The following is a 14,823-nucleotide window of genomic DNA, read 5'->3' as shown; positions in this document are numbered from 1 at the left end:
TTGAGAATGAGGATTATTTAATTTACATTCATGGTCGTTGTGTGGGCAATCTTGTCCATTGAGCCAACAATTGTGCGTCGTCCCCCTCAATGGACAGCTCGCTACCACACAATCCACTCCACTGGGACTACATGAATCACAGTTGCAGCTTGTCTAGAGGCTCATAGCAAAACATTTCACTGCTCGTTGCACTTGCAGTATGTGAGAAATATATTTGTCATGCGCAGACAGAGGATGATTGAATGGAGCTCTGGCTTGTCCAAAGGCCTTCTAACTCAGTACCTGAAACATCACAGACACACAAAGTTAGTCTTATGAAAGACACAACTCCACAAATCCAGTTTGTATGCATTTTCACCAAATTGTTAGATTAGTGTGAGGAGAGTGAATACAGCATAACCTCCCAGTAGTGTGTGTGTGTGTGCGTGCATGTATGTCTATGTGTGCTTTACCTGACCATGAGGGGGCTGAGCGTGGCAGTGTCTCAGAAGAGAGCATCTTCTCTTGGGTTTGTTCTGGGTCTGGAGAGCAGATTTTGTTCTCTGTAAAGCGCATTGTGTTGCCTCTGGGTATGAAATGCGCTATACAAATAAAGCTTTGATTGATTGATTGATTTTGGTTCCTGATTGTGGGCAGCTGTTATCTACTGTCTCTTGTTGGGCAAATGTGCAAATGTTAGGATTTGCAGTGTCTTATCAAAAACTGTGCAGAAGTCCCAAAAACACTGTGCCTTGTGGCTGCTCAATCTTGATCGCTCTTCTTGTCAGCTGTGATTTTGGTATGAATTTCCTGTCTGCATCTCTCTTCTGAAACCGGAAGGCATGAATCATGAAGGATGTGCATGGGTGATTGAAGAGAGGGGCAGGATTTGCGTAGACAAGGCAAAGAGCCATGTTGTCGTCGTCTGCAGGGATTCCAACAACTTCCACACACTGTTCATCCTCTGTGATGAATGCACGGTCCTTCTCCTGGCTTGACCTTTTCACGTTGTGTGGTTTGACATGCATGTTGAAATTCCTTTCCTGCAGTCTTTTAGCCACCTGCTTGATGGGATTGTTTCCAGACCGCACCAGCCGCTTGACGCCATGAAGGTAGTTTTCAAACTGGAATGCACTGCAGTTGTCCAGTCCGCCATATTTCTCTGCCTCAGCAGTAATGTGAACCAAACTGTGCAGATTGTACACCATGAAGTCATCGCCGTAGAGGAGTCTAGCTTGCGCAACAAAGTACTTCAGAAGCTCGTGGGCGTAGGTACTGTAGACTTTCAGGAGTTTTGGACACGCCAGAATGCCCATAGCGACACTGAACACCATGAAGTGTTTGTATAGTCTATCATCCAGAAGACCTTTCAGCACAAGTTTTCCAGTGTAGAGCATGAACTGGCGGAATTCTGTTGCTTTCCATCTCTCCACATGCTCAATCGATCGAGGCAACCTTGCAAAGTCTGATGGGATGCTGTTCTTGAGCTCACGCATTCTGTTGCCAAGTAATCCACATTGCTGGGCAGACATTCTGACACTTCGCTTTCCTTTTCTGGTCCAGGTGAGGAGCAGTTTCTTCATAACCCCAAGGCAACTCTGGTGCATGTAATCAATGGGGAATGCTGCAACCATGTCAATCGGCAAATCGGATAGTGGGGTGTCACCTCGATGGTGTAGCTCTTGCGTTTTGTTTCTAAAGGAGTGATTGTCCCTCAGAATCAGGCCATCTACTTTTGGGAATGTGACTCGACCAGTCACATAAGCACCCTCCTGCTCACACTTGTCACATCCATAATACCCAGTGCAGTATTTCGTGTTCCTCACAAGTGCGCGGGCAGGAGCATCACAGACAATGCATCGGACTTTAACCTGGAGCCTCTTGCCCCTGAACAGAAGGCCATTACTCATCGCAGCATTCAGGTCGGCAACCACCTCCTTCAAAAAGTCCAAGTCTTTGGGTTTGCTGTCCCCAGCAGTGAGAACTATAGGGAAGATCTTGACAGGATGAAGCTGGACAGCGCAGAGAACAGGCCACATACTTTGGCCTGAACTTTTGAACAGTGGTAGGCCATCCACATTAATGGACAATTCAACCTCTGTGATGTTTTCAAAATCTCCATGTGGGTATTGCTCAAGTGTATCACGTAACTGCTTTTCAAGTGAAAGATGTATGTACTCCATCTCTGACCTCTTCTCAACAATAATGTCTCTGGGTGTTTGCATTACTGTACGGCTGGAGGAAGGCAGTTCTTGGTGGCCATGTTTTTGCAAGATCTTGAGCAATGCATCCAGGGCATTGAGCTTGACTTGGTATGCATTTGTCCAGTCCCGCAATTCCTCACGCAGAGAGGCCGAATGATCAGAGTCTGTATCCTCTTGGGAATGTTCTGAGTCATCTTCGCGGTGATGATCCGAGTCATCCTCTCGCAGATGATCCGAGTCATCCTCTCTCCCTACTAACACAGTGGGTTGCAGCAACGTTGCACATAAGTTGTACTTAGGTAAGTTGCAACGTTACCATCAGGCGATGTTGTGACAACGTCCATCTAAGGTCGAAAATAACTTTACCCTCCTTAGTCTAATTAGACTTTTCTGCAACGTTGCAGAAACATTGGCAATATGGGTCCCTGCAACGTCATTAAATAACGTTGCAGTGACGTTGGATTAAAGTCCTATTAGGCTAGCAATAGGATTGCATTGCTTGGTTCAAAGTTAAAGCAGGATTCTTTGCCAAACTGCTCCTGTCTTTTGTTCTTTTTTTAAATTTTCGCTTATATCCTTCATATTGTACTGTATGTTGAGGTGAATAACTCATCTTAGAAATGTTATTGATTGTATATTTCCCTGTTTGTTATACATTTAATGCTTTTTCATTAATTAAAACTAACGTTTCGGTGTCGACCAAGATATCATTTTTCAAAAGACGTGTCGAGAAAACCCATTCATTCTCTCGGCATTATGGAACGCTTCCACTAGGGGGCGATGAGATCACTTTCCCTCCCTATAGATGGGTTCGCCGCCTACGTCACAGCAGAGCGAGCACGAGGCCTCTGGGTAAAAAGGAACGAGCGAACGAGGAACGAACTCGCTAGCTACTCGTTTCATGTAGCTAATTATGCCTCAAAGCTGCTGTGCTGTGAACTGTACAAACAGAAAAGGACAAGATGATGGCCTCAGATTCTTCAGCATCTCCTCGAGATGTCACCCTTTTCAGAGGAACCGTCGAAAGCTGTGGTTTAAAGCCATAAAGAGAACAGATTGGGGACCAACAAACACTGTGGTGCGCACTTCATCTCTGGTAAGTTATCTAGCTAGTCACCTCGGGGGTTTTTTCTCATCAAATTACATTGATTTGACTGTTGGTTTAGCTATTTATTTGTTTACTTACCGGTAATAATTTAAGTAAACAGAAGTAACTCATAACCTGCACGCTAAACTAAGTTCAGGAATTGGAAGCCTAATGATAGCTAGCTAACGTTAGCTAATGCTAGCTAGCACGCTACCACGCTACCACGCTACCACGCAATCTAAAATGGCCGCTGGACTGAGGGAAATGTGAATATGTGTTTGTTCGACTCTGCTGAATTTGAGACTCACATTGGGAGCTCGCTCGTGTCAGGCTTTCTAAGGCCATCACGAATCTTAGGCTAATTTTACATAGGCAAAGGTGAAGGCGAAGCCAAGATAATGCTTTATAATATTTCCATTTGTCTGGAAAGTGGGAGACTGAGAACAATGCCACCCACGAGGTAACCGCGGGTTACCATGGACAATAGCGTTAGCTCAAAACAAAGATGGAGGCAGCTTTGTTTGCCACATTAGTAGTATCGGTGTGTATTGTTGGAGTTCGAGTCAAAAACAGGCGTTCCTGTTAAAACTGCGAGTAGTAACGCGTGATTCACAGGCCTTATACATTTATTCTGTGCACTGCAGTGGCTAATGCCTAAACTAGCTTCATGTTTCCCACACGATTGATTGATGATTGACCGCCATTGACCGCATCTGTCCTGGGCCGGCAGAGAATCAAAAAAAAAAGAATAGAATAGTGGCGTGTCACTAATTACTTATCGGCTGTAATGACTTGTTGAATTGTTGTTTTAGTCGCTTCTTCCCCTCTGCCTACTTTCCCATAGGGTCCTTGTGTGTTTATAAACTTAATATTTTTTTGTTTATTGGGCAGACTATTGCAGTGTGGAGTTTCTGGGGGAGGACACTGTCGGTTGTCCCAGTATCCTGGCTCTCCAAAAAGGATGGGGTAAGAACATGTTTGTGTGTTTGGTGTGCTACTTTTCAATTGTACAGGGAAGCGGCTACTAATGGTTTCACTCACAGTTGCAGATGTGTTCCTGGCCAATGAATGAGTCAGCCAACGGATAAAGAGCTGTGTGGAACCTAACCCTGGCTGGGCGCTCCACAGAGTCCGGGTTTTCCCAAAGTCCACAACTGGTACTGTTTGCATTTTAAGCTATTAAAAAATACTGATGGGGGTGGGGGGAAGATCATGACTCATTATTCTGAGGAAAAAAGGATGGCTGAAATGTATTGATTATGTTACTTTATGCACACAGATCATTACGAAGGTGCCAGGCTCATGGCAAAAGTCTTTGAGCAGCAGTCGTCAATGGACGAGTGCCAAGACGTTCGAAAGAGACGGCGCAACACACGCTATCACTCCAGTGACGAAGGTAATATACTAAAGTGCATTCAACAGTCCCAAAAGAGTAGTACTTTTGAAATCGAGTAATCTGAGCTAATTTACTGATATTCCACTACATATTCCAAGCCCCGGGCAGCCATTGGTCCCCACTATGCAGGCCAAAGACCAGGTGCCAGGTGCCGGAGTTGAAAGGCCTCTGCCAGCGGTCCAGTACAATCCACGTGTGCTGTACAATCCAGGTATGCATGTTTGTGTTGAAATGAAATGTCTATGCCTACTGCACACTGATAGTTGGACTATTTTTTATTTATTTTATGTCAATGTACTTATAGCCACATCTGTGTTTATCTAGATTTCCAGAGGTCTGTACATCAGCAGTTCTCAGAGATGCGGGAGCAACTCCGTGAGCTTGCACGGACTGTGAGGGAACTGGCCCAGAGCACGCGGCCTGGGGAGTCTGGAGCCCAGGGAGAAGTGCTGGATGTACTGAACCCTGCCCAAACGGAGGAGGAGCTGCAGGTCTGTGAGGCCAGGTTGAAGGACCGGGAACATCAGAGGAAGATGGTGAGTGTCTGCAGGGCGGAACTTTGTCTTATTTTTGCAGTGCAGGTAAGGGTACAGTAAATGACTGTCTTTGTTTTGCAGACACAATACCTAGGTGCCATTGGTGGCAGAGACTTGGCGGACACAGTCCGGCGGGTGCTGTCAGCTATAGCCACACATGCGGTGTGGAGCGCCTACAGTGTGCACGGGAAGAAGGGGAAGAAGCCACTGAAGAGTATGACACTCTTCAATGTTCTAACACGTAAGAAATGGTTCATATTTTGAATATTTTTTAATACATCGTCTTTGTTCCATGACCGATGTGAATTGAAACCATTACCTTTCTTGATAACTTAAAGGTGCAGTGATGGTCTCCATGCCAAAGGCTATGATGGCGTAGGTGGCCGCCCAGCTGCAGGAGACATTGAAACATGCCCCTGCTAAATGCAGAAGGGTAAGTGATGTCTTTTTTTTTGGTTTCTCCTACCCAGTGACACTGCATGGTTCCAAAGATTGTGTACCACTTTTTTGTGCATGTATGTGCGTTGTGTATTTACGGCCATTTCATTGTGTCTTTAGGTATCTGCAGAAGTCCGCCTGAGCACAGCCCATCCAAGAACAGTCCATCTGAGCACTCCCCAGCATTCTGATGAGGAAGACTTCCCTTCCTAGCTGCCCCCCCAGCCCATCTGACGCCCACCCGCAGCCCCCCCCCCCCCCAGCCCATCTGACGCCCACCCGCAGCCCATCTGAGCACAGCCCCCCCCCCCCCAGCCCATCTGACGCCCACCCGCAGCCCATCTGAGCACAGCCCCCCCCCCCAGCCCATCTGACGCCCACCCCCAGCCCATCTGAGCACAGCCTGCCTTTTTTTTTTTTTTTAAATAACTTTTTTTGTAAATAACTTTTTGTATTAAAAAAAAAAAAAAAAATCCTTTTTGTTTTTAAACTTGTTTATCATGTTGCAGGCCAAACATTGTGTACTTTTTTAATAAAATAAATTGTTCTTGACTGAATGGTGTTGTGTCATAACTTTTGTACCATAATTTTGCTTGCTGCATTGACTATGACATTAATAGGCTCTTTGCACAAGCTCCACTACTTCCTGACACTCTACAGGCGTATTTCTTTCCTGTCCTATACTAGTGGATGGAAGTGATTGATCAGGTGTGCTGCACACTGGATTCATCGCTATTGCTATCCAATAGTATAGGACGGTAAAGACATATTCCTGTAGAGTTTCAGGAAGTAGTGGAGCTTGTGCAAGGAGCTGATTTGTTTTGTAATGCAAATTATAAATGTAGCCAACGGAAGTGTAGACCACGTTGCAGCAACGTAACAAAGTAATATATAAACGTGTATACAACGTTGCAGCAATATACATCGAAATCATCGCGGAAATCACAACGTTGTGTACACATTGCAGGCACGTTGCAGACACGTTGGACCTGCACGTTGCAGCAACTTGTGTGCAGATACCGCGTTTGCGTTGCATGCACGTTTAACTTGACGTTGAGTGGACCATACAAAAGTCTAAATTGCACGTTTCTGCAACATTGCTGCAACCTGATTGTGTTAGTAGGGCTGCTGCCTGGAAGGGCGTCTTCATCCAAGCCAGGGACATCAATTCTCACCATCTCATCATCCTCCTCTCTGCTGCCTGTAAGGGCGTCTTCATCCAAGTCAGGGACATCAACTCTTGCAATCTCTTCATGATTATTATAGCTCTCCGCAGTGCCATCTATGGATTGCATGTGGCTGTGTTCAGCATTGTGGAGGGGCCGTTGAAACTCCCTAAGTTCCTTGAACATTTTGTGTCCAGCTCTCCAATGCCTTCTATACCGATTCCTTCTCTGTCTCCTTTCTTCCAAGTCCATCCTATAAAAAACACAAAAAAACAGAAGAGCCCTTTTAGAAATCTCAACATAACTGACAGACAATAGTGATTGTTTAGATGTGGGTGTTGAGTGTTGCGATATTTGATTTTAGTATACACGGTAGTTCCGGAAGTGGGGGGACAACGCTTGCTTTTTAATACATAAACAAACCTCTACGCATATTTAGTGTCCCTGTGGACAAATATCAACCCAGTGCATACTATTCAAAAGTCAATCCTTGTAAATATATTGCTAGCCGGCTAGTTATAGCTTATATGGCCAACAACACGTCGCGTAGCAGTGACGCGCCATACCCACAGACACAACAACGCTATTGTTAGCTTTTGCTAGGCGGCTAGCAATATTTTCAAGGCGAGTGACTTTTGTATATTACACAGTTGGTTGATGGCGATAACTGGAATACGTCAACAGGGACAATGCAAATATGAGGAAAAGTGTAATTAAATCAGAAAAAAACAAACACAGTTTATGTCGGAGGTGGCCAAAAGTACACAATCTTACTGAACTGAACTCCAACACAAAGCCATGATGGCGGCGTATACATGAACTGCATGGTTTGACCAGCCAATTTTAGGCTGGCTAGCTTTAAAAGGCTTGCCAGTGATACGAATTTGAAGGCGTTACTACCGTGTGTATGAAAAACATTACATCTGTTAATGCAGTGGGCAACAATAGTTAAAAACACAGGGGTGCTAACGTTAGCTCCAATGCCAGCCTGTCTGTTGTTTGCCCGCCCGGATAACAGAAAACGTATAACGTTAGCAGGTTACTGCAGGTTAAAATATTCCTAGCCGGCTAACCAGCTATACTGTAGCTGGTTAATGCACACTGTACTGACCTGAATTCAATAGTAGTAGTTGTTGTTGTTCCTCTTCTTCTCTGTATGGTAGCGAGCGAGGCGCTGTTTCAGATGTAGGCGAGAAGAAGACGAATTTTAAAGCGCCGGACATCCGCTTGCATCGGTCTGGTGGGATCCTATTGGCTAACGTGTACTGTAGTTGTACTGTCATTGGTCACGTTTTAACAAATAACTGGCCAATGGCTCGGCGACTGAGGATTCAGGTGGGGCATTTAAACCCCCAGACGACGAAGAAAAATACAGAGAGACGCAGACGAAGAAGAGAGAAGACGCAAACACGAAGAGAAAGACAAAGACGACTAATTACTTTTACCGTTTCTTCGAAAAATGACTTCAAGGTAAGAGCGCACTAAGTTACATTTGTACATTACCAGCGCAGGCCTGCGTTAAAATCCACGTTAGCTAACGTTAGGTTTTCAGACACAAAGCTAACTAGGCTAACATTAGACAATATTGTAAATACTCCGACAAACTACTGCGGTCTGAGCTGGTAGTTTGTGTTAGTTAACGTTACTCTAAAATGGCCGCTGGACTGAGGGAAATGTGAATTGTTTGTTTGTTTGTTCGACTGCTGAATTTGAGACTCACGTTGGGAGCTCGCTCGTGTCAGGCTTTCTAAGGCCATCACGAATCTTAGGCTAATTTTACATAGGCAACAGTGAAGGCGAAGCCAAGATAATGCTTTATATATTTGCCATTTGTCTGTAAAGTGGGAGACTGCCACCCACGAGGTAATCGCGGTGCCTAAACTAGCTGTTGTTTCCCACACTGATGATTAGCCGCCATTGACCGCATCTGTCCTGGGCAGATGCCGGCAAAGAATAAAAAAAAAAAAAAGGATAGAATAGTGGCGTGTCACTAATTACTTATCGGCTGTAATGACTTGTTGAATTGTTGTTTTAGTCGCTTCTTCCCCTCTGCCTACTTTCCCATAGGGTCCTTATGTGTTTATAACCTTAATTTTTTTTGTTTATTGGGCAGACTGTATTGCAGCGTGGAGTTTCTGGGGGAGGACACTGTGTCGGTTGTCCCAGTATCCTGGCTCTCCAAAAAGGATGGGGTAAGAACATGTTTGTGTGAACAATGTTTCTGATTGGTGTGCTTTCATATATATTTCAATAGTACAGGGAAGCGGGTACTAACATGGTTTCACTCACAGTTGCAGATGTGTTCCTGGCCGATGAACAAAGTCAGCCAATGGATAAAGAGCTGCGTGGAACCTAACCCTGGCTGGGCGCTCCACAGAGTCCGGGTTTTCCCCAAGTCCACAACTGGTACTGTTTGCATTTTAAGCTGTTAAAAAATACTGACGGGGGGGAAAAAGATCATGACTCATTATTCTGAGGAAAAAGGATGGCTGAAATGTATTGATTATGGTACTTTATGCACACAGATCATTACGAAGGTGCCAGGCTCATGGCAAAAGTCTTTGAGCAGCAGTCGTCGATGGACGAGTGCCAGGACGTTAGAAAGAGACGGCGCAACACGCGCTATCACTCCAGTGACGAAGGTAACATACTAAAGTGCATTCAACAGTCCCAAAAGAGTAGTACTTTTGAAATCGAGTAATCTGAGCTAATTTACTGATATTCCACTAGATATTCCAAGCCCCGGGCAGCCATTGGTCCCCACTATGCAGGCCAAAGACCAGGTGCCAGGTGCCGGAGTTGAAAGGCCTCTGCCAGCGGTCCAGTACAATCCATGTGTGCTGTACAATCCAGGTATGCATGTTTGTGTTGAAATGAAATGTCTATGCCTACTGCACACTGATAGTTGGACTATTTTTTTTTTATTTTGAATACCATTTTACTCATCTTGCAGATTTTCCAAGCTTGTCCCATGTGGGCGAGCGGGGCCCAGGCCCCATGTATAGCACCCCAGCCAGATCATACAGCACCCCAGCCAGACCAGGTAAGAGTGGCATGTACTGCTGTGGTGTCTACCTGTCTTGTCTTTATTTAGTTTCCCTCCAAATGCCAGAAGCCAAAACCATAACGTTTCCTGCTAATCCCTTTAGGTTTTCAGTTAGCTCTGTGATTGGCTTTTTTAGATTGAATACCATTTACCAGCCCAGGCTTCATGTATAGCACCCCAGCCAGACCAGGTAAGAGTGGCATGTACTGCTGTGGTGTTGTGATGTCTACCTGTTAATGTCTTAATTTATTTTCCTTCAAATGCCAGAAGCCAAAGCATGCTGCCAACACCATACAGTTTCCTGCTAATCCCTTTCCTTTATCCCTTTTGTTTTTCAGTTAGGTCTGTGATGCCGTCGCCCAATAAAACGGCTCCAGCACCATTGACTCCATGTACCCCTCTACCTAATCGATGCTGCTCTGCAGATGCTGGTATGGGACTACTTCATGTTGCATGCAGGGATATATTTTGAGTTTCATTTAGTTTTATGTCAATGTACTTATAGCCACATCTGTGTTTATCTAGATTTCCAGAGGTCTGTACATCAGCAGTTCTCAGAGATGCGGGAGCAACTCCGTGAGCTTGCACGGACTGTGAGGGAACTGGCCCAGAGCACGCGGCCTGTGGAGTCTGGAGCCCAGGGAGAAGTGCTGGATGTACTGAACCCTGCCCAAACGGACGAGGAGCTGCAGGTCTGTGAGGCCAGGTTGAAGGACCGGGAACATCAGAGGAAGATGGTGAGTGTCTGCAGGGCAGAACTTTGTCTTATTTTTGCAGTGCAGGGAAGGGTACAGTAAATGACTGTCTTTGTTTTGCAGACACAATACCTAGGTGCCATTGGTGGCAGAGACTTGGCGGACACAGTCCGGCGGGTGCTGTCAGCTGTAGCCACACATGCGGTGTGGAGCGCCTACAGTGTGCACGGGAAGAAGGGGAAGAAGCCACTGAAGAGTATGACACTCTTCAATGTTCTAACACGTAAGAAATGGTTCATATTTTGAATATTTTTTAATACATCGTCTTTGTTCCATGACCGATGTGAATTGAAACCATTACCTTTCTTGATAACTTAAAGGTGCAGTGATGGTCTCCATGCCAAAGGCTACGATGGCGGAGATGGCCGCCCAGCTGCAGGAGACATTGAAACATGCCCCTGCTAAATGCAGAAGGGTAAGTGTTGTCTTTTTTTTTGGTTTCTCCTACCCAGTGACACTGCATGGTTCCAAAGATTGTGTACCACTTTTTTGTGCATGTATGTGCGTTGTGTATTTACGGCCATTTCATTGTGTCTTTAGGTATCTGCAGAAGTCCGCCTGAGCACAGCCCATCCAAGAACAGTCCATTTGAGCACTCCCCAGCATTCTGATGAGGAAGACTTCCCTTCCTAGCTGCCCCCCAACCCATCTGACACCCACCCGCAGCCCATCTGAGCACAGCCCCCCCCCCCCAGCCCATCTGAGCTAAATTGCACGTTTCTGCAACATTGCTGCAACCTGATTGTGTTAGTAGGGAGGGGACGGCTGTCCCCTGTTGGCTAATGGGCTATCCCAGTCAGGAGCTGGTTAGGGTTGGCTAGCCGCGGCTAGCTGCGGCAGCGTAGCTGTTTGATCTAGACTTGGGGCTCGATGTCCAAGCGTCGGATCCAAAAAATCGAATTATTGTGTACCGCCAATGTTAGTGCGCAGTTTTAAACATGGAGATATGGTATACAAGTGAAGAAAACTGGATAAAACAATACACTTTGGGAGAGCTGGCGAGCGCAGCAAACTTAGACTACTTACGCATCCGTACCAATCTCCTGACATTGTGGGCTTGACGGTAGATTTGAAGGCGGCCTGTCTGCTCCGATGCTGCTAAAGCTAGCACCTGCTGCTTCTTCTGGAGCCACGGAGGTAGTTGTGCTAATGTTACTAGTGCTAGCAGTCTCTTGGTCCGGTGGTGGATTTGAAGAAGGTGCGTCATCCTTGCTACTCCCGGTGTATGGGATTAGAATCATGCCATAATTCGAAACTGAAAAAAAACGATGTGAAAGGTTGTAAATCAGTGTTTGAATGCTTGAACACGGTTTTGCAAGACTGAAAATAAGTTTTGAAGGCTTGCACAATGTTTTGATTGGTTGAAAATAAAATTTGAATCTCTGAAAATGTTGTTTTGTATTTGAGTTTTCCTTTTTCACAGCTGCAACAACACATATCCGCGAGTAATGTCATTTTGGCAGCGTTCTTCCGCAGACGGTTTTGAAAAGGTGGACTTGAAACTCCGCAGCAGCGGTCTGAAATGTAAAGTTGAAACTCAGTGTTTGAATGCTTGAAAAAAGTTTTGCAAGCCCGAAAATAAGTTTTGACCCTACTAACACAGTACGTAAAACTGACGGGACACATTGGTGTAATTGTGGTAACTTTGCGACGTCACCAGCAGCGGACCTAGCTGACACCTAGCTGACACTTGCCTTTTCAGTCGCAAAATAACCAAAATAGCCGTCCTCAAGTACACTGTAAGGGAACGTAGCCGCCACTGCTGCTTAAATCCGTAACTACGATGTAATTAAATAACGTGACAATGTGGTTACATCACAGTCCCAATCTGACTTTATTGGAAATGTGTCACAGTGGGTCAGAACATTTGTAAATTACTTAGGTTTTAAAATACATTTTGAAGTCATACAGTTACAGAATTGTAATACTGAGGAGAAATCCTGCATGTCTGTTTTGTGTGTAATTTCTTATTTACAGTTAATATTAACACTAAAGATTTGCAGTCTAGGCCTAATAAAAATAATGATAAAAAATATGCCTATGAATAAAGTCCTAATTTTGCAACCTAAATGTGAGCATGAACGCTGAGCAGTGAACGTAGAATGCAAGGCATTGGGCTACTTTCTTAGGTGACACAATTGAAGAACTAGACAAACAAGTTACACACTCTGTGCCAGTAGGTGGCTGTATGCACATTAAAGTTGTTTGCGATCCGCCACTAAACCCAGCGAAGAAGAAGAAGAACGAGGACGGGTGAAACTTCCGCCGTTTGAAACAGAAGCGATTGAGAAAGACCCCGCGACAACACAGATCCTGTAAGTATCTCAATTTCAATGTATACATTAGTATGTATACATACATACTATGTATTTTGGTATCGTCCCAGATAAAACACCAACGTTATGTGCAAGCTACCCTTTTGTAATGATTCTCTATCTGCAGATGCTCTCTTTCCAATGTTAGCTTACTAGCTAGCCAGCTAACGTGATTAGCCTTTTTCTGTACATGGCTAGCTAAGTAGCCTACGTAAAATTACTCTGTTGCAATTATTATAACTTTAGCTTTTGTGTAATTGTAGCTTAAATTATAATGTTGGCTTGGCAACTTGAGAATATTTCAGTTGTGTACACTATAACTTTTATGAAGTGTTGTCGTGGGCCATTGTTTCCTAATTACGGGCAATGGTGGAGTCTTCTCAAGTCTAGCAGGCTCGCGCGAGCTCCTGCACGTTCGTACTGTTTCATCGCTTGGAATAAAATGCGATAATTAGCTTACTCATTGATTTCGCATTAACCCACGACACCGTTAGTATGTGTTTGTTTTTAGGCATTCATTTTTCCGAAGTTAACGTTAACAGAATACTAGAAGCCCCAACAACGGAGCTAGGCTAGCTAGCAGGATTTGTTATAGCAGCCATCTTGGCTCATTTGGTTACAGCAGCCATCTTGGTGGATTTCATGTTACTCTTAACTGTTGAAATGGTTGCTCATTCTGTCAAACGGGTAAAGAATTGTGTACTACGTTTTCACTCACATACAAATCCAAATTTTGCATAATAGGTACTCATGATGTGGACTACTTCTTGCAAAAATCTATTTAATTACTGAGGGTGAAGGGTGGTAGACATGTTGCCCTCTTCCTCTAAACGTGTCAGAAATCACGTGGTCCTGTGGAGTGTGCATGTCAGCCTACGAGAGGGTCACCCACCCACTCTCTCTCTCTCTCCCTCTCTCCCCTCCCATGCTCTCAGTTGCCAACCTCACAGTTCTTGTTTGAACTGAGCAAGAAGCAGGTGAGCGGGACAGGAAGAGGCGCTAAGACGGGGACAGGCGTGGCCAGGGGCAGTCCTGGGACAGCACCACAGGCTCTGTGAGTCTTGTTCAGTTGAATGCCCTCATGAGTATTAACAGAAGAGCACCATATACATATGCACACATACACTCTAACATGTCGCTCTCTCCTCAGCTCAGCCCAATGGTCCAGTTTTAGGAACCGTCTCAAAAATGTGTTCCCCACTTTTATGCCTTTAAATCAGGGTTGGAGTATTCCAAGTGTGTGGCCATGGCCATGAACACCAGTAGAGGAGGGAACCAAGTGTCTCATTCTCTCTCCACAGTTGTGTGGTTGTAACCCCCCACTAGCTACATATTCATTCAATCTTTATTTAACCTTGTGAATCAATTGAGAGTAAGCTCTCCTTTACAATGACGTATAATCACTCTATATTTGAACTTGTACTACAGGTGAGATAATCCTTTTTAATGGTCTCTCTCATTCGCTCTCCTAACTGTGATGTTAGAGTTGTGCAAGACTTGGGTGTTCTCCTGCTCTGAGTGCCCATTCTCCTATACCTCCCAGATCTACCTCCACAAGCACATCAAGAGGAGCCATGACAACCTCTGTCTCTGCTGAGGAACACACAGAGCATTATGAAGTAGCCAGTGCCTTGGCGAAGGTGTTTGAGCAGCAGTCATCAATGGATTAACTCCCAAGACACAAGGAAGAGACAGCGCAACACACGCTATGACTCCAGTGACGAAGGTAATATAATAAAGTGCATTCAGTCCCAAAAGAGTACTACTTGAATTGACTAATCTGAGCTAATTTACCTCTACTATATGTTCCAGTGCCCAGGCAGCCGGTCGGCAGAACTCAGACCAGACCAGCTATGCCAGGTGCCAGAGCCGGAAGGCCTGCTCTGCCAGTTATCAATGCA

Source organism: Borostomias antarcticus, assembly GCF_949987555.1.
Source record: "Borostomias antarcticus genome assembly, chromosome: 11".
Taxonomy (NCBI): domain Eukaryota; kingdom Metazoa; phylum Chordata; class Actinopteri; order Stomiiformes; family Stomiidae; genus Borostomias; species Borostomias antarcticus.
Note: the sequence above shows the minus strand (reverse complement) of the source record.